The following is a 20833-nucleotide window of genomic DNA, read 5'->3' as shown; positions in this document are numbered from 1 at the left end:
CACAACACTGTATATGGATTTAACATGTCTTATTTTGTCCTTGAAAAACTTTTGAGCTATAGACAATATCCCATTTCACAGATGAGGACATTTAGACATTTGTTTAAGATCGCTATTATTTTAAGTTACTTAGCTAAGATTTGCAATGTCTGAATGACTTTGAAGCCCATATTTAGAATTCACTCAAAACTTTTCTTGCAATTATGTAATAATCATTCTCTCAGTCCATGTAATACCAACTTATTATACTGTCACTCCAGCAAAAATGTAATATTCTGTAGTAACATAGGGGTTTTACTGTAATAGTGTGAGATATAGCTAATTTGGTTCCTAAAGAATGAGTGGACCTATTCCAAACCCTGGTAGAAAGTGAGTAAATCCGCTCATACATTAATATACGTATTCATCTACCAAACATTATGTGTTGTCTACAATATGCCAGAGGATATTCCATACCCTAGGGATTCAAAGACAGCAGAACACATATCACCTATAAAGATATCTTAATTTTTTAATGAAAGAAAGCTTAAAATAGATATAGCTTATGTCAGAGGGACTCTAACAATGGGATCAAACCTTTGATTGGGTCTTATGTTTTAAAGGAGTGTGTGTGTGTGTGTGTATGTGTGTGTGTGTGTGTGTATGTACATATATATGTATACATATATCAAGTTTCAGAGAAGGCAATGGCAACCCACTCCAGTACTCTTGCCTGGAAAATCCCATGGACGGAGGAGCCTGGTGGGCTGCAGTCCATGGGGTCGCTAAGAGTCGGACATGACTGAGCGACTTCACTTTCACTTTTCACTTTCATGCACTGGAGAAGGAAATGGCAACCCACTCCAGTGTTCTTTCCTGGAGAATCCTAGGGATGGGGGAGCCTGGTGGGCTGCCATCTATGGGGTCGCACAGAGTCGGACACGACTGAAGTGACTTAGCAGCATATCAAGTTTGGACTTGATTCTAAAAGATAAAAAGCCAACTGAATATTTTAAGTAAGTCAGTTTCATAACCATCACTGAAAAATTATGAGAAGCTAGACAAACAGGTAAAAATGGTTATTCCATCATTTTATCACTTTAGGTTAAAGTGATAATTATCAGTGCACTCCTGCTGTAAGAGGAAAGATTTATTGAAAATGATCTACAGTTTTAAGAAAGCACACTTTTTGAGATGTTATGAATTTTAGTCATATGTTTAAGCAATGGAATCTATATGTTAGTTTACTATTAAAGTTTAAATACGGTTAAAACTCCTCTCTCAATCTTTTATCCATAACAGCTCTGACCCTTTTCTCTTTATAGCTAGACTCTTTAAAAAAAATGCCTAATGATTACTGTCTATACATTCTCCCCTCCAAATCTTTCCATGTTTATTGAGGAAGACCTTTCAGCAGCATCGGATCCAGTGTTCCTTCTTGAACACGCTCCTGGAATTGTTTCTTCTTTCACGGTATTCAGTGAAATGCAGTTTCCTTCATGCCCTGTTTATTATGCTCCTTCTTCATCTCCTTTGATGGTTTCTCTCCATCTTCATGATCTGGAGAGTGAAGGAATCCTTTGCCTCTCCTTTCTCAACCCCCTTCCTATACTTTCACTGGTTCTCTGGTATTGTGTGTTCTTTTTTTTTTTTTTTGTCATCCTTGAAGGCGATGGGGATAATACCTGTTCTTCTGCTCATTCATTATTTCAACAAATGTGCACTGAGCACTTTTTCTATGCAACAATATAGCTACAAATGAACAAAGTCCGTGCTTCGTGAATTTATACCACTTATAAGAAATGTATTTAATAGATTATTAAATAAACAACTAAAACATATAGAATATCATATGAAGAATAGTGCTATGAAAAATTGGAGAGGAAATACTATGAAGGAGCTGTGGTAATTTTATTTGGGTAACAAAGGAAAGTTTCATGGAGAAAAGTACATGTTAACGAAGACTTGAAAAAAGAAATGAGAGAGACTTCAGGTAGAAGCAGCAGTAAGTTTGAGGAATTTATGCTGGATAAAGAGGGCAATAAGGTAAGTGAGAGTGGGTTAGGATGGTGACGAGATGGTAAGATGAATATATCATGTCTTGATTGGGTTAAAATTGTAGTGGTTGAGTCAATAGTATTGTGTAAAAAATATAGATCAGAGATAGAGATGCTTAAGATTGCGATTATGGAAGTGTCAAAATGATCAACAATGATAAAATCTAGAATATGATAGAAATATATCATTATCATACTAGAGGATGATATTAGAAATCCAACTGAGTCAGAGTGGAGAAAAAGATCATTGGAGGAGAAAAGATCAAGACACTGAAATGTCAGAATAGTAAACAAATCATTTATGAGGATAAATCTCTGAGGATTATGACAAAATTAATGTTGAAAGAAATAACCAGTCAGGTATTACATTCTTCAAAGACTGAGGAAAGGACTGATGCTGGGAAAGATTGAAGGCAAAAGGAGAAGGGGGCTGCCAAGGATGAGATGGTGAGATAGCATCACCAACAAAATGGACATGAATATGAGCAAATTCCTGGAGATAGTGGGGGTCAGAGGAGCCTGGTATGGTGCAGTCTGTAGAGTCACAAAGAGTCCAACATGACTTAGGGACTGAACAACAGCAATGATGTGAAAGTTTATAACAAAGAGAGTAAGATGGGCTGAACTAGGGTGAGACTGATGAGACACTCACCTCAAGTACCAAATTTAAAGGCGAACCAAAAGCCCAGGTAACAGGATGAATACTTTCATGCTGTACAGTTGACCCTTGAACAACACGGGTTCGAACTGCATGGGTCTACTTATATTCAATTGTTTTCGGTAAATATGTACTTCAGTACTATGCATTCTGGGACTGGTTGTCTCTGGATGTGGAACTGCTGATATGGAGGACAGATTGTGAAGTTATAAGTGGATTTTTTATTGTGAGAAGAGTTGGCATCTATAACCCCTCAGTTATTCAAGGGTCAACTGCATTTTATTTTTTATTTTTTGCAGTTATGATGTCAAAATTAATGCAGAAAATTCCATGGCATAAAAAATGCCAAATTTTAAATGAAGACAGGATCATAGTAGGTAAGATATTCTTCTCATTTTGAGAGTCAAAGATCATGCCTCTAAAAATCACTTTTATTTGAGATTTCTGTTTTAGACTTCCATTAGAGATTTCTTCGGAAAAGGCAATGGCACCCCACTGCAGTACTCTTGCCTGGAAAATCCCATGGATGGAGGAGCCTGGTAGGCTGCTGTCTATGGGGTTGCACAGAGTCGGACACGACTGAAGCAACTTAGCAGCAGCAGCAGCAGCAGCAGAGATTTCTTCCCTGAATTACACAAATGTGAATTTGCCTTTCCATTTACACATTGGCAAACTAAAGGAAATCAACCCTGAATATTCACTGGAAAGACTGATGCTGAAGCTGAAGCTGCAATACTTTGGCCACCTGCTGCAAAGAGCTGACTCACTGGAAAAGACCCAGATGCTGGGAAAGATTGAGGGCAGGAGGAGAAGGGAGCAACGGTTAGACAGAATGAGATGGTTAGATGGCATCACCAAATCAATTGACATGGGTTTGAGCAAACTCCAGGAGATAGCGAAGGACAGGGAAGCCTGGCATGCTGCAGTCCATGGAGTCACAAAAAATCGACACTGCTTAGTGACTGACCAAAAACAAGTATCTCCAACTTTTAGTGAAGAAAACTTAGCTTCAGAGTACTCCTTCTCTCTTTCCTGATCCTTTTCCAGTCTTCTTCAACTTGATGACAGGAAATTTTTTTTCCTACTGTTTAGAAAAGAAAAGTTGTGAGTTCATTATTAAACTCCTTTTCCCTCAGAACTTCCTCACATCCATCAGCAAATTCTATAATCTCTTCCTTACACATCTAGTTAGACTTCTCACCACTTTGCACTATCACCCTAGACTATGCAAATAATACTTCTCAGTGGATTGTTGCAACAGCTTCCAACTGGCCTCGCTTCTTTCACTTGAGGCATCTTATCAGGTATTCTCTACACAAAGGTAGAGATATCATTTTTTTTTATGAAGTCAGATCAGGTTACAGCTCTGCCAAGATCTTCTAAAGCACTTCCATATTTCTCAGAGTAAAAGCTAAAACTCCTACATAGTCCCAAGCATTCAGCCTGGCCCTCTGCAATATTGTCTCCTAGAAAATTTTCCCCCAGTCAGTGTGCTACAATGGAACTGGCCTCTTCAGCATTTTTGTAACACATCATACAGGGTCTTTGCACTTGCTGTTCCTTCAACCTGTAATGTTCTTTCCTGAATATCCATATTTCTTTCCTAAATATCCCCGCTTCACGTGCATTAGGTTTCTCCCCAAGTATAACTTTATTAGACCATAATCAGGCTTAACTAGTTCACCTAGATGGGTAAAACCCAGCATTGCCTCATCATTTCCTGCTCCCCATAAAAATCAAACATGCGCTCAGTCATTTGTGACTCTTTGCAACTCATATCCCTCTTCATTTATTTGCATTGTTCTTGTAACCCAACAAAGTGTGTACATATTGGATTATTGTCTCATAAGTACATGAGAACATGTTGTATGTCTGTTTCACATAGTGCTATACTCCTTTGACAAGAACAGTGACTGGCAATAGTATTTGCTCAGTAAATATTGTGAATAAATTAGCATACTAAAGGAATTAGTCAATCTTTAAATATTTACCAAATTTAATTAGATTGTATTTTAAATATATTTGGAATCTAACTTTTAATAACATCAGGTTTTCGTACTTTCAAGTTTAAATCAGTTGACTGCAATATTTTATTCTGAATATTCTTTTACACCAGAATATTCACTATTTAAGATAAAGAGTAATAAAGTTAAAAGTTGTCTAAAAGTGGAGTTAAAATATTTTATTTATACATTTCTTTTATACATTTTTCTATTATGATTAGCATCTGATTTCTTTTCAAAAGCAACCTAAAATCAGTCCAGCAGATTATCCTGAAATGCTGTCCAGTGTTCCAAACTCTACATTATATTTCAAGTAAGTAAATTCAGCATTGTCTCTGAAAACTTATCAGCTGAAATTACCATACCATACTGATCAGACATTTTTTACCTCAATCAAAAAGACAACAAGGTTCATAATCAGAATAATTTATTTTCTTATTTATGTAACCTAGATTGCTTTATTCCACTTTATAAATGCAGAAAAACAGCCTTCCAAGACAAATGTCATAATGTTGTAATTTCAGAAAAAATCATGATTTAGAAGAATTCTTCACTTTGTGTACAGGTATAAGATGTTCCTATTGAATATTTCATTTAGCATTTTAAAAATGAATAGCTTTAATTTATTCTTTCTTTGACCTTTGTATTGAAATCTCTTTGTACTCTGAGGTTTCTATCTAATCTTAACATGGTGAGATTTTTATCATCAACAAGTCTTGTTAAATTCATAGACAGGAAGCACAAATGAACAAAAAAGATAACCACTTGTAGAGAAATTCTAGCATATCTTTTGTCAAATAACAAACTGTAAGACTCTTTCAAATTCTTTGTGTAACAAATCAGTCAACTGATTTCTCTATAAATCAGAAACAAAGGAAAACAAAATAATGGTACTTAAGGGGGGGGAAAAGTGAAAAGAAAGAAAGAAAAAAGTGATATTTTTACAGACCTATATAAACACAGCTATCTTGCATGAGAAAAGAAACTAAATTATAAAAACTTTATAATCTGTGCTTTCCTCTTTTCTTCTCATCCTCTTCCTGTTTCCCCTTTCTTCTCCCTTTCCTTCTCCTCCTCCTTTTAGCTTAGAATATACCTTACCTATTACGCCTAGGACAGATAAATGGATTGAATGTATATACATCTCAGGAGAAAATGTTTGAGAAGCTGTGTACATTTGTCAAAAGTCCCTATTTTAATGTAGATGCATTTGTCGCACTTCAGAGATTCTGCTTAATTTTAAACTCGAGTAAAATTAAGTAGCAGCTTACCCAAAAGATTAAACATTTCTCTATCTAAATGGTAAAGCTATTTTACTATTTATATATTATATGTTGACTTTCTCTTCAATTTTATATGCATTAGTAACTAAGCGATTCTGTAGCCTATGGTTTAGAGTTGGCATCACAAGCTCTCAGGTTTCGTGTTCCCTAAAGGAGTTTGATATCTGGAGTGGTAGTGAATTCTGCTTTTCCTATGGATGGCTTCTCTTCACTCCAAAACAGATTACAGTTTAGAATAATCTATAGAGCTTTCATCACTATTCTAGAGTTTGACTGGTATACAGATCAGGTGTAATACTCTTCCTCATCACACGATGAACATTTTTGGAAAATACATTATACTTTACCGACTTCTATATTTATCCCATACCTGTGTACATAAGGAAAATTCACAAAGATCTTTAGATGTTAGGTTAGGTAACAGAGACCAAAAGCTGGTTTCTAGAGATCTATGTTCAGAGAGGGAAATAGCGTAAATTGAAGATGCATTCTGATAGGTACTATTCTAATTGTTTTACGTATGTCATAGCACTGAATCAATAAGATCCTTCTATGGCAAAACAATTATTTTCTATTATCCCTATTATTGCTAATAGATTTTCTATTTGTTTTTACATGTGATCATATGATCAAGCAATTATTATTGTTTTTGTTATCTTAATTGTTTTAAATGAAGAAATAAAATGTTAAAATGGGTTGAAACAAATTTTGTTGAACTAAATCCTGGCATATCACAGATCAAGTTGATTGCCTTCAGAATACCTAGATTGTTGCAATCATTTGTCCCTTTGCTCATCCAGCAAATACTTTACACCTTTCATTTCCTAAGATATTGAGAATTCAGAGAGGAAGACTTCAAGGACACATTGAATTTAATCATGACAAGCATACAAAATACCATAATACAAAACACAGGTATTTGGCACCCTAAAATAGGTATAAAAGTTGAGCCAAGATGAATGAACTTCTCACCAGTCAGCGTTTTCCCTGCATAAATTCATACTGAATATGAGTCCTAAATTCTTTTTCTAAGCATGTCATGTTCCTGTTCCAAAAACTTTAGTGGTTCAACATTCCTTACTGTTCTATGCTTGGACTGCACTGATTTTTTCAGCCCAACTACTTATCATTTGGTGACTTCCCTAGTGGCTCAGACAGTAAAGCCTCTGCCTACAATGGGGGAGACCCAGGTTTGATCCCTGGATCAGGAAGATCTCTTGGAGAAGGAAATGGCAACCCACTCCAGTATCGCCTGGAAAATCCCATGGACAGAGGAGCCTCTTAGGCTTCAATCCATGGGGTCGCAAAGAGTCGGACACAACTGAGCAACTTCACATTCACTTATCAGTTTAACAAAGATTTTTAAATGATTTAAATTTATTTTACTGAAGTGCAGTTGATTTACAATGTTGTGTTATTTTCTACTGTACAGCAAAGTGATTCATACTCTTATCTATCTTTTTTTCCATTATGGATTATCATCAGTTCAATTCAGTTCAGTCACTCAGTCGTGTCCGACTCTTTGTGACCCCATGAATCGCAGCACGCCAGGCCTCCCTGTCCATCACCAACTCCCGGAGTTCACTCAGACTCACGTCCATCGAATCTGTGATGCCATCCAGCCATCTGATTCTCGGTCGTCCCCTTCTCCTCCTGCCCCCAATCCCTCCCAGCATCAGAGTCTTTTCCAATGAGTCAGCTCTTCGCATGAGGTGGCCAAAGTACTGGAGTTTCAGCTTGAGCATCATTCCCTCCAAAGAAATCCCAGGGCTGATCTTCAGAATGGACTGGTTGGATCTCCTTGCAGTCCAAGGGACTCCCAAGAGCCTTCTCCAATACCACAGTTCAAAAGCATCAATTCTTCAGTGCTCAGCTTTCTTCACAGTCCAATTCTCACATCCATACATGACCACAGGAAAAACTATAGCCTTGACTAGACGGACCTTAGTTGGAAAAGTAATGTCTCTGCTTTTGAATATGCTATCTAGGTTGGTCATAATTTTTCTTCCAAGGAGCAAGTGTCTTTTAATTTCATGGCTGCAGTCACCATCTGCAGTGATGGTGAAAAACAAAGTCTGACACTGTTTCCACTGTTTCCCCATCTATTTCCCATGAAGTGATGGGACCGGATGCCATGATCTTCATTTTCTGAATGTTGAGCTTTAAGCCAACTTTTTCACTCTCCACTTTCACTTTCATCAAGAGGCTTTTTAATTCCTCTTCACTTTCTGCCATAAGGGTGGTGTCATCTGCATATCTGAGGTGATTGATATTTCTCCCGGCAATCTTGATTCCAGCTTGTATTTCTTCCAGGCCAGCATTTCTCATGGTGTACTCTGCATATAAGTTAAATAAGCAGGGTGACAATATACAGCCTTAATGTACTCCTTTTCCTATTTGAAACCAGTCTGTTGTTCCATATCAAGTTTTGTTGTTTCCTGACCTGCATATATGATTATACAGTGGAAGTGAGAAACAGATCTAAGGGCCTAGATCTGATAGATAGAGTGCCTGATGAACTATGGAATGAGGTTCGTGACATTGTACAGGAGACAGGTATCAAGACCATGGAAAAGAAGTGCAAAAAAGCAAAAAGAATGGATTATCATAGGATATCTAATATAGTTCCCTGTGCTATACAGTAGGGCCTTATTGCTTATGCATTCTATATATGACAGTTTGTATCTATTAATCTCAAACTCCCAATCCATGCCTCCCTCTCTCCCCCTCCCCCATGGCAACCACAGATCTGTCCTCTATGTCTGTGAGTCTGTTTCTGTTTCATATGTAAGTTCATTTGTGTCATATTTTAGATTGAAAATATAAGTGATATATGGTATTTGTCTTTCTCTTCCTGACTTCACTTAATGTGATGATATCTACGTCCATCCATGTTGCTGCAAATGGCATCATTTTATTATTTTTCATACCTGAGTAATATTCCACTGTGTATATATGTTCCACATCTTCTTTACCCATTAATCTGTTGATGGTCATTTAGGTTGTTTCCATGTCTTGACTGTTGTAAATAGTGCTTCTATTAACATTGGGGTACGTGTATCTTTTTGAATTAGAGTTTTCTATGAATATATGTGCAGGAGTGAGATTGAAGGAGCAGCTCTAGTTTTAGTTTTTTAGGAACCTCGATACTGTTTTCCATAGTGGCTGTACCAGCTTACAACTTATATTCCTACAAAGTAGGAGGGTTCCCTTTTAGGAGAAATGTCTGTTTAGGTCTTTTGCTCATTTTTCTTTTTTTTTTTGCTCTTAAGTTGTATGAGCTGTTTGTATATTTTGTAAATTAAGTGCTTGTCTGTCATATCATTTGCAAGTATTTTCTCCAAGTTCATATGTTATCTTTTCATTAGTTTATGGTTTCCTTTGCTGTACAAAAGCTTGTAAGTTTGATTAGGTCCCAACTATTTCTTTTTTTGCTTTTACCTCTATTGCTTTGAGAGACTGACCTAAGAAAATATTATAGAATTTATGTCAGAGAACGTTTTGCTCATGTTCACTTCAAAGAGTTTTATGGTGTCATATAATATTTAAGTCTTTAAATCATTTTGAGTTTACTTTTGTGTTGGTGTGAGGATGTGTTTTAACTTCACTGATTCATCTCATTCAACAAATATTTTAGACTAACAGTCTTTAAAAAGTTTATTAGGCACTCTTAGCAAAAGAAAAACATAGCTCCTTACTCTCCAATACGTGTATGTTTCTATTTACTATTAAATATGTACTGCTATCATTAGTTAGTAATTTTGCTCACAATATATTCTTTGAGTGAAGTTAAACATAGTTGACATAATATCCATTTCAAATAGTCATAGATTATTTTGATAATTTTACTGTCAATTTTAGGCATTGTAGAACAGTTTTTAAAATATTTTCTTCATTTCACTTTCAAGTTTAAAAAGTTTCCAGAACAGTGACAGTATCTTATTTTATTTAAAATGCAAAATAATGTAGAGAATAATCCTATATTTACATACTGAACTTTATCTCAATTTGACCAATTAATTCTTCCCTTAACAATAGAAAATAATTATCGGATTGTGACTCACTTTAATATTTTGTACATTTATTCTGAAAACTGCATTCTTATAATAAGCTAGAAGAATCAGAAAAGAATGGAGTGATATACAAAAATAATGATCTAAAAATATATATATTATATATAATCTATATTATAATATAAGCTTATGTTCATTTTAGAAAAAAAAGTGTGACAAAGCCATGAATAAAATGTTAAAGTAAAAGGAAAGGAACAAAACAGAGTTGTAGTAAAATTAAACAGACAACAAGAAAAGAAAAAAAAAAAAAGAATAGTATTAAAGTCTTTCCCTAGAAATAATTTGCATCCATTTAAGTTTTCTAAAGTCTGAGACATCTGAGACATCAGCTAATCTAACATTTCTATTTTATGGTTGAGGAAATTTGTTTTCTTTGGGGGCAAATTATGCTCAGAGAATAAGATTATTTTTGCCAATATTTTATTTAAAACAGATACACTGTAGGAATTATAATAATTTCATAAGATAATAGCATACAGAATAATATCTCTTAATAAGCTAATACAAAATAACATAACTTAAACCAATTGATAGATAAGTTACACTATTGTTCAAGGAAAGGGCAAATAAAAGGAATAAAGTCCAAATGTAGTTGTGGGGTATGGCTTTATCAGTTGGGAGAGTCAGCTTAGCCAATCAAGAGCTGACAGTCCAGTCGCTGGAGCAAAGGAGAAAGTTCCTTGTTGCTAGAGTGTGTTGGTAGGAGACAAAGACACTAGGATTGACCAATAAAATGATCTCTGGGGTTACTGCATGGTTTTTTACCACTGCATGTAGCTCAGTCGGTAAAGAATCTGCCTGCAGTGCAGGAGACCCAGGTTTGATCCCTGGGTTGGGAAGATCCCCTGGAGAAGGAAATGGCAACCCACTCCAGTATCCTTGCCTGGAAAATCTCATGGACAGAGGAACCTGATGGATTGCAGTCCATGGGGTCGCAAAGAGTCGGGCACGACTGAGCGACTAACACACATAGCAGGAACTATTGCCCCAGAGTCTTTGTAGAGCTATTTAGATTAGGAAAGAGTCACCTTGCTCAGATCCTGCGCTCCAGGTTTGTCTTCACAAACTTGGATTTTATAGTCTAAATGTCTCCTCCGCATAGTCGCTTCTCCATGTGTTCTTATTAACAAGCCCCCAGTGGCACCTCTCAGCCTCCTAGCTGCTGCTGCTGCTAAGTCGCTTCAGTCGTGTCTGACTCTGTGCAACCCCACAGACAGCAGCCTACCAGGCTCCACCATCCCTGGGATTCTTCAGGCAAGAACACTGGAGTATGTTGCCATTTCCTTCTCCAATGCATGAAAGTGAAAAGAGAAAGTGAAGTCGCTCAGTTGTGTCTGACTCTTAGTGACCCCATGGTCTGCAGCCTACCAGGCTCCTCCATCCAGCAATCACAAATGTCAGATGTCAGTGTGGACATCTTGATACAACAATTTCACTTTTACATCAAACACAACTTTACCTATAAAAACAAGTTTATTTATGTCATAACCAAGCAGATTTGGGATCACATCAAATCACTACACAACAAAATGCAGGAATAAGTTGGATACTTGCATTGTCCAAGGTCAGATTTCCTAAGTCAGGTATAGAAACCCAAATCTAGATGTCCTGAAGGCCATTTCCATGTTCTTCACCACACCCACAGCCCTGTATTGCAGTGCAAAGTTCAGTCCAGTTCAGTCACTCAGACGTGTCCAACTCTTTGCGACCCCATGAATTGCAGCATGCCAGGCCTCCCTGTCCATCACCAACTTTCGGAGTTCAGTCAGTCTCATGTCCATTGAGTTGGTGATGCCATCCAGCCATCTTATCCTCAGTCATACCCTTCTCCTCCTGCCCCCAATCCCTCCCAGCATCAGAATCTTTTCCGTTGAGTCAACTCTTAGCATGAGGTGGCCGAAGTACTGGAGTTTCAGCTTTAGCATCAAAGAACACCCAGGACTGATCTCCTTTAGAATGGACTGGTGGGATCTCCTTGCAGTCCAAGGGACACTCAAGAGTCTTCTCCAACACCACAGTTCAAAAGCATCAATTCTTCAGTGCTCAGCTTTCTTTACAGTCCAACTCTCACATCCATACATGACCACTGGAAAAACCATAGCCTTGACTAGATGGACTTTTGTTGGCAAAGTAATGTCTCTGCTTTTGAATATGCTATCTAGGTTGGTCATAACTTTCCTTCAAAGGAGTAAGCATCTTTTAATTTCCTGGCTGCAGTCACCATCTGCAATGATTTTGGAGCCCCCCAAAATAAAGTCTGACACTGTTTCCACTGTTTCCCCATCTATTTGTATGAAGTGATGGGACCAGATGCCATGATCTTCGTTTTCTGAATGTTGAGCTTTAAGCCAACTTTTTCACTCTCCTCTTTTACTTTGATCAAGAGGCTTTTTAGTTCCTCTTTACTTTCTGCCATAAGGGTGGTGTCATCTGCATATCTGAGGTTATGGATATTTCTCCCTGCAATCTTGATTCCAGGTTGTGCTTCTTCCAGCCCGTGCTTCTTCCAGCCCAGTGTTTCTCATGATGCATTCTGCGTAGAAGTTAAATAAGCAGGGTGACAATATACAGCCTTGACGTACTCCTTTTCCTATTTGGAACCAGTTTGTTCCATGTCCAGTTATAACTGTTGCTTCCTGAGGTGCATACAGGTTTCTCAAGAGGCAGGTCATGTGGCCTTTTGTCTAAGATCAAGTGTAGTGTCAAGTGTAGTATTGCAGTGCAAATTCCAAGAAGAAAAAATTCAGGTAAGAGCACAAAGTAAAATAGGACAAAAGCCAAATAAATCAAGAAAGAGAAGAATACAAATGGAAGTGATGCTAAATCCGTGGTTCTCAACCAGGGGTGATTTTGCCCCCAGGGGATACTTGGTGATTCCTGGCGGCCTTATTTTGACACTCACAATTTGAAGAGTAGGGATATGACACAATTCTAGTGAGTAGATTTTAGGGATGTTCCTAAATATCCTAAAATATCCAAGACAACCTTCACAGAAAAAAAAAAATTATCTGCAACAGAATGCCAATAACATCAGTGAATAAACTTTAAATGTTTAAAATCCTAATAATTACAGAGAGACTGAGATAATGAGAATGAGAGAGACAGTAGGAATTAAAGCTAAGAATAACAGAGTGAAAACGACATGGAGACACAAATAAAAATGTCAGAAGGAGAAAAAGTAGAAAATGATGCATAGCAAGATGCTACCCAATTTTAGTTATGTATATGCATAATTCCCTAGGGAAAACAAATGTCTTCACCTATTTCCAAGTAAACTCATTTTTCTGATACAGGATGAAGAATATTTTATCTAAATAAATAATGCTTTCTTCATTGGATAGCTGTGAGCAAAAATGTATTAAATGATTTTACTGGAGGAAAAGTGAAACTCTAAAACGATACCTTTCATGTCAGACTTTGCCTCATAGAGAGGATTTGCACAGAAATATGGTATGTTCTTCTGAACTCTAATTTATATAGGAAATGTTGTCATGCCTTAACCATCAGGGTTCTTTGCTGTTCAGAGATAAGAAGTTTCTATTTTTCATTTTTCTGTGTGGTGTTTGTAACTATGTTTTGAATAATTTATTTCTTGAGGAGAAGTAAACATGTTTTCAAGTTGAGCTTCACATCAGCTATAACTGCGTGCATTTCAAAAGAGTACTTAAATTTTCCTGAAAACTCTAAAAATCAGAAGCAAAGAGATATATTTAAATAATTACAAATTACGTGGCACTTATTAAGGGATTATAAGTTCCAGGAGCCAGTCTGAGTGTTTCGCATGATTTATTTTATATTTCTCATATATGAGATAGATAACATTAGTATTACATCTATTGGATATACGAGAAAACAACTGCACACTGAGGTTAAATGACTGGATCACAGTCTCTCTGAACTGTGATGCAGGTTAGAACTTGAATTCAAATTCAGTCATCTGGTCCCTTAGGTCCTATTCTTAATCACCATGATATATTTTCTGTGCAAAATTTTATTTGGTTCCTGAGAAACATTTTTAATGTGAAGTTTCAGGAGATTTCCATGCTTCTTTATAAAATATGTGGTAGGAATTCTGTATCAATTCACAAACGAAGAGTAGAGCCGGTAAACGGATGCTTGCAGATATAGTTACTTAATACCTATCTTCTCATCATTATTTAATGAAATAATACAAATTTAATGTTAGTTACTATTAAAAGAGGGGCAGTCAGCTGCCTGGAATGTCAGCTTTATATCTGGACAATAGCCTAACAATTACAAAGAACATCACTTACTAAAAATGACAAAGTACCAAAAAATACCTGAACCCTGCTGATCATGGGTTAGATATACCAACCCTACACTTTGTTTACATAAGAGAAAAAGAAATCGCCTTCTTATTTAAATTATTACTATTGTAAGGTTCTGCTACTGACAGATGAATCAAAGTCTTAATACAGATGCTACACTCAGATAACTTTTACTCTTTATTTTCAACATTGATTTTTTTTATTAAAGGAAAGAGAAAAGCATGATTTACTGAGTGCATATGTTTAAAGATATATATATATATACATATATATATATATATATAGAGAGAGAGAGAGAGAGAGAACTGTACTGAAAGCAAGAAAGAAAGTTATGAATGGAGCAGACATTTGTATGGAATTTCAGGAAGAAAACAAGTATTCAGAAACTATAAAATTCCTAGAGGAGAACATAGGCAAAACACTCTCAGACATAAATCACAGCAGGATCCTCTATGATCCACCTCCCAGAATTCTGGAAATAAAAGCAAAAATAAACAAATGGGATCTCATTAAAATTAAAAGCTTCTGCACAACAAAGGAAAATATAAGCAAGGTGAAAAGACAGCCTTCTGAATGGGAGAAAATAATAGCAAATGAAGCAACTGACAAACAACTAATCTCAAAAATATACAAGCAACTTATGCAGCTCAATTCCAGAAAAATAAACGACCCAATCAAAAAATGGGCCAAAGAACTAAATAGACATTTCTCCAAAGAAGACATACAGATGGCTAACAAACACATGAAAAGATTCTCAACATCACTCATTATTAGAGAAATGCAAATCAAAACCACAATGAGGTACCACTTCACACCAGTCAGAATGGCTGCGATCCAAAAATCTGCAAGCAATAAATGCTGGAGAGGGTGTGGAGAAAAGGGAACCCTCCTACACTGTTGGTGGGAATGCAAACTAGTACAGCCACTTTGGAGAACAGTGTGGAGATTCCTTAAAAAATTGCAAATAAACTACCTTATGACCCAGCAATCCCACTGCTGGGCATACACACCGAGGAAACCAGAATTGAAAGAGACACGTGTAGCCCAATGTTCATCGCCGCACTGTTTATAATAGCCAGGACATGGAAACAACCTAGATGTCCATCAGCAGATGAATGGGTAAGAAAGCTGTGGTACATATACACAATGGAGTATTACTCAGCCGTCAAAAAGAACTCATTTGAATCAGTTCTGATGAGATGGATGAAACTGGAGCCAATTATACAGAGTGAAGTAAGCCAGAAAGAAAAACACCAATACAGTATACTAACACATATATATGGAATTTAGGAAGATGGCAATGACGACCTTGTATGCAAGACAGGAAAAAAGACACAGATGTGTATAATGGACTTTTGGACTCAGAGGGAGAGGGAGAGGGTGGGATGATTTGGGAGAATGGCATTCTAACATGTATACTATCATGTAAGAATTGAATCGCCAGTCTATGTCTGATGCAGGGTGCAGCATGCTTGGGGCTGGTGCATGGGGATGACCCAGAGAAATGTTGTGGGGAGGGAGGTGGGAGGGGGGTTCATGTTTGGGAACGCATGTAAGAATTAAAGATTTTAAAATTTAAAAAATAAAAAACTAAAAAAAAGAAAAAGAAATAAAATAAAATAATGAAATCAGACTCCCAGCCTGATGACCCCAGAAGAACAGAAATCCAGTGCTACTTTCAGTGAAACTAGACAAGAACTCAACTCTTCCCTACAATCCTTCCCCATCCAATGCAAATGTAAGACCCATTCTGGGAAGTGGAGACTGAGTCATAGTACAACAGAGAAAAAGTAAGAGAAATGCTGTGGCTAAAAATATAAGAGAGAGCCAGCAAAGGACATTTCACATGTGTAAGGAGCTCATTCTGAGATTTAAAACTTTATTCCTTATCGCTGAAATGGCAATAACTGCACTGGAACCAGGGGTTTTCTTAGACTTGGTTTGTTACTGAAAAACAGAGAGCATAGAGGTGAATGAGGCACTACACAGATATATAACCTATGCAGTGATGAAATGGATACTTCTCTAGTCAGTTTACCCAGAACCAATAATCTTAGAGTAGAAAAGTAGAACTGAAGAATTGCTCAAGTTCAGCAACCTTATATTCTTTCAACTGTTTGGTGATTTCTGTAAATTTGGAAAAGATCTTGTATTTGTTTTTATTTACCTATATATTTGAATAAGTTTAACATCTTGTGGAAAAATCCAAAGGAACCTTTAGCCAATCCAATATCTAAATTTAGTAAGTGGTTCATAAAACACCCTAGTATTCTGCTGATATCCAAATGAAAATAACATCAGAAATAACAAAGGTGAGAGGCAAAAGACTGATTTGAACCACAGATGTGGAAGTGGAGGGACTGGTCAGAACTATCCAAGTGTGATGACAAAAGAACTTTTTATCTCAAGGACCAAGCTGATGTATAGGGCTTCCCCAGTAGCTCAGTGGTAAAAAAACAAACAAACAAACAAACAAAAAAAAACAAAAAAAAAACAACCCTGCAATGCAGGAGATGCAGGAGACATGGGTTCGATCCCTTGGTCAGGAAGATCCCCTGGAAAAGGAAGTGGTAACCCACTCCAGTATTCTTGCTTGGTGACTCTCATGGACAGAGGAACCTGACAGGCTATAGTCCATGGGGTTGCAAAGAGTCAGACACAACTAAAGTGACTGAGCAAGCACAAGTTGATGAAAGAAACAGATTTAACATAATGGTGTCAATAGCGAGAATTACCAAAAGTCAGAAGCTTTTTGGCCACTGATTTTCTGGAAAGTGGAGACTCTGCCAAGTCCTCACCCCCAACTCTGTATTCCATAGACCCTGCATGCATGCATGCTAAGTCACTTCAGTCATGTCTGACTCTGTGTGACCACATAGATGGCAGCCCACCAGGCTCCTCTGTCCCTGGGATTCTCCAAGCAAGAATACTGGAGTGGGTTGCCATTTCCTACTCCCCATAGACCCTGAGCGTTGGTCTTTCTAATCTCCCTCTCCCAAATGGAAAGTGCTGGGTCTTATGTTGAAATGGTAACCTGATAGAAAGTCTTAATTCCTGCAATTCATCTTTAGGCTATAATTTTGTATAATTTAATGGCATGATTACTGTCAGAGCTGTACTTCAAAATTATTTTTAGGTTGCTGAAATCCTACTTTTAGGGGATTTGACTAGATAACAATTTCTGTTCTCCACTAAGTCCCCAGGACAGGGGTATTATTCAGAGAGGCTGACCAAAGATACCCTCTCAGCTGGAACAAGCCATTTCTAGGCTGTTTTCTTGAGAAACATATCCCATTCATTTCCTACTTTCTCCTCATTCCTGGCGTAAATGGAATAAGGACACATTTCTGATTTTGTTCTGCCTTTCTAAATTGTCAAATAATATATAGTTTCTCTGGCATTAATATACAAATCTATGTGAGAAACCAAAGCACAGAATTGACCCTCTGAATGTAAAACTTTTCTTAAAAGTTCTAAACAATGTTTGGTAGCTTTCAGTTAAAAGGTAGACAGTTGCTGCTGTGTTGGAGGAATAAGTCTAGAGAGCTAATGTACAGCATGGTGACTATAGTTATTTATAACTATATTAATATATTTATTAATGGTATTAAGTACTGGAGCTTTACAGAAAGAGTAGATTTCAGGTGCTCTTATCACACACACAATAAATAAATAAAGTGATAACTATGTGAAGAATTATGGTAATTAGCTTAACTACAGAAATCATTTCACTATGTATGTCTGTATCAAATCATCATGTTATACAGCTTAAAATATACAATTTTTATGTTAAAAAACATTTTAAAGCCCTAAACAATAGAATTGTGAGATACTTAGACACAGATTTCTTGGTAAATGTACTCTAACTTAGGTGGAAATATGAATTTTAAGATTCTAACATGAGATGAAAATTAGTGAATAATTTTTATGGCAAGGGAAAAGAGTGACCACTAGCATCATAGAAAACTATATCTTTATAAGTGAAAATAATCACCTCCTCTCAAATATGGAGTACAGTATATAACCTTAAGATGTGGATTTATTCTCTGCTTATTTGAAAACAGCAGTTATATGTTAATATTCACATAGTTTCAAAAATTATATCTTATAAACCTTAGTATCATTAGTAATCAGCTTTTAATACTAGAGACATATGAGAAATGAGGGCATTATAAAAACACAGATACCTGAGGAGAATATCTCAGCAGAAAGGAATCCAGGAAAGTGGAGGATTATAGTTTGTCAATTTTTTTAACCCCTTTGTAACTTCCTGAATATATACTTTGTATACAGTTGTATATGGACATATAAACGTAAATGTCAATGAGAATTATTATTTTTTTTTCCTTTAGCATGAAACAAACCTCTGAAAACAGACCTGTCTCAAGCTTCTGTGTGCCTTTGACCTTTTGTTTTCAAACTTTTCTTTCCTAAGGAGATAACTTTCTACTCTGACAGTGTGTTTTTGCCCCTCTGTGATAGCTCTTGCTAGTTCTTGAGATTTTTATTTTGGTTTTCTCTTTCAAAGTAAGGCATTTAGTTTTAGAAGGATTCTCAGTTTTTCCCCTTAGATTTTGCCTTTACCTCAAGATTACTCATTCGTAGCTATCTTGGCTGACCTCTATGCCTTATGTCAAGTCAACAACACTCCCCCTGAAAAGCAAGGTCAGAACCAGAAGTCAAGAGAAGTCAACAGTTGTTTCAGGGGTATTATACTTAATTTATCTTAAGCGACCAGGTGAAAAATGTAGCTGAACACTATGAAAAAGACCAGAAATTAGTAGCCATTTAAATCAAAGTAATGAAAATTCATTCTTTCTCCACAAATGACTTACAATAGGGATTTGTTTTTAAATGAAAAGAGTAGGTAGTTGATTTCAGAAAGTACTAGGATATCAGGTAAGTTAGGAGGATGGAGATGAAGTGAGAAGGGCATCCAGAAGGAATCCAGCTAGTAAGCAGTGCTCGATGCAGAGAAAGACAATTTATAAATACAGAGTTAAAATATTTAATAGGATTTTAGTTCTGCTTTATATGGAGCTAATACCCTCTATTGTTTCCACATTTTCAGTAATGACCTTTTACACAAAGTTGCCTTGCACTTGTACTATTTAGGAAACCACTAAAGGGAGATGTTTTCTTTACCTGGGTGATAAGAGGCAAGAAAACAAGATTTGTACAAGACTGAGAGTTGCCAGCAGTAGAATGATAGATGAAATATTGAATATAGAATATCAATAGTTTGGGAATGAAAAATTATTTCCAACTCTCTGTGCATGAGTCACTCTGTAAGGTTATTAGAGAGTAAACCATGAAGGTCCTGGGAACATTATGTTACTAAGTTTTTAGCATAATTCTTCTTTCAATATAATTTGTGCATCTGGAGTTTGGCAACAGGAATTAGTTTTGTTTTTAATAAGAAAAGACAGTGTTGGAAAGTTGGACTCACATTTGCAAACTATGCACATGAATATTTTACTTAATTTCCTAAATACCTAGAAGTGATAGAAAGATAATAAAAATAAAGAAGGAAGAAAGAAGAAAACAAGGAGAAAAAAATAATATACTGAAATTTTGTCCCCCAAAAGTGACATCAGGAGCAAAACATCTGGGGATCTCTTGCATGAAAGAAAGAAGCTTAAAATAAGGAAGAGAAGGTTATAGAAGAGGAATTGCTGCTAAAGACTGGAGTGCTTTTGTGGTGACCAAAAATCAGAAAAATGGAAACCAGAAGCAGTTATGAGTCTCCATGTAAGTGACTGGTTGAGAAATTGCCCTGGAAGTGGTGATTCTGGGTCTTACCTATTCCCATCCCCATTTTTTCTCTTCAATAGGTAGGAGAGTCATTTGTCCCAAGAAGAAAGCAGTAAGGGTTATGTGAAATATGATAGCATCCTGAGAGTGATGTTGATCCCCTCCCTCCCTTGGTGAGAAGGTGGACTAATGACACATAGGGAACAGACATCAAATTTCCAGCAAATTATTTTGCAGATATCGACAAGCTGATTCTAAAGTTTATATAAAGAAGCAAAAGATCCAGAATGGCCAACAAAATGTTGAAGGAGACAGAGTTGCAAGGCTGACACTGTCTGACTTCAAGGCTTACTGTAAACTACCATATAACAAGACAGCTTGGTATTGGCAAAATAAGAGACAGATAGATCAATGGAACAAAACAGAGAGGCCAGAAATAGATCCCCATAAATACAGTCAGCTGATCTTTGACAAAGGAGCGAAGGCAGTACAATGGAGCAAAGGTAGTCTTTTTTAACAAATAGTGCTAAAATAGACATCTACTTCCAAAGGGGAAAAAAGGAGAATCCAGACACAGACTATAAACACTGGCACACAAAATAATGCAAAATGGATCATAACTCTAAAACACAAAACTATTAAACTCCTAGAAGAGGAAATAGTTTAGGGGCAGATAGTACACAGGGAATCTTTATCTTCCCCTCAATTTTACTGTGAGCCTAAAAGTGCTCTATAAA

The sequence above is a fragment of the Capra hircus genome, chromosome 5 (genome assembly GCF_001704415.2).
Source record: "Capra hircus breed San Clemente chromosome 5, ASM170441v1, whole genome shotgun sequence".
Lineage (NCBI taxonomy): Eukaryota > Metazoa > Chordata > Mammalia > Artiodactyla > Bovidae > Capra > Capra hircus.
Note: the sequence above shows the minus strand (reverse complement) of the source record.